Here is a 316-nt window from a genome sequence, read left to right as displayed (position 1 = left end):
AATCGGTTTTGATTCTCAGACGTTTTTCCTTTTGTCAAGTATATTTTTGAACTGGTGAAGTTTGCATCTGATACCTCTAGCATACCTCTGATGTGCTGATATACATCTGATACCTCTGGATCTGTTTCAGTTCTTTTTCTCTTTCCTGTTTGTTGTTACACCCTTTTTGCTTTTTTTGGTTGCATGTTGGACATTATCTATGGAAAACCCTAGAGTTTCTGGTGATGCTGTCTTCTCCAGAGGTTCCTCTGAGGCAGACCTCTAGTGGGGACAGAGCTGTCTGTTCACTCAGGGCCTGAGTGACTTGAGGCTGGGG

General features: G+C 43.0%; 1 protein-coding gene across 1 annotated transcript in view; it reads left to right on the top strand.

Moving 5' to 3' along the window:
* The window catches only part of LOC104994591 (liprin-alpha-1-like), a 35,103-nt gene that overhangs the window by 8,957 nt on the left and 25,830 nt on the right, over positions 1–316 (top strand).

Source organism: Bison bison, unplaced genomic scaffold, assembly GCF_000754665.1.
Source record: "Bison bison bison isolate TAMUID 2011002044 unplaced genomic scaffold, Bison_UMD1.0 scf7180017864261, whole genome shotgun sequence".
Taxonomy (NCBI): domain Eukaryota; kingdom Metazoa; phylum Chordata; class Mammalia; order Artiodactyla; family Bovidae; genus Bison; species Bison bison.
Note: the sequence above shows the minus strand (reverse complement) of the source record. Positions and strands in the feature narration are given on the sequence as shown.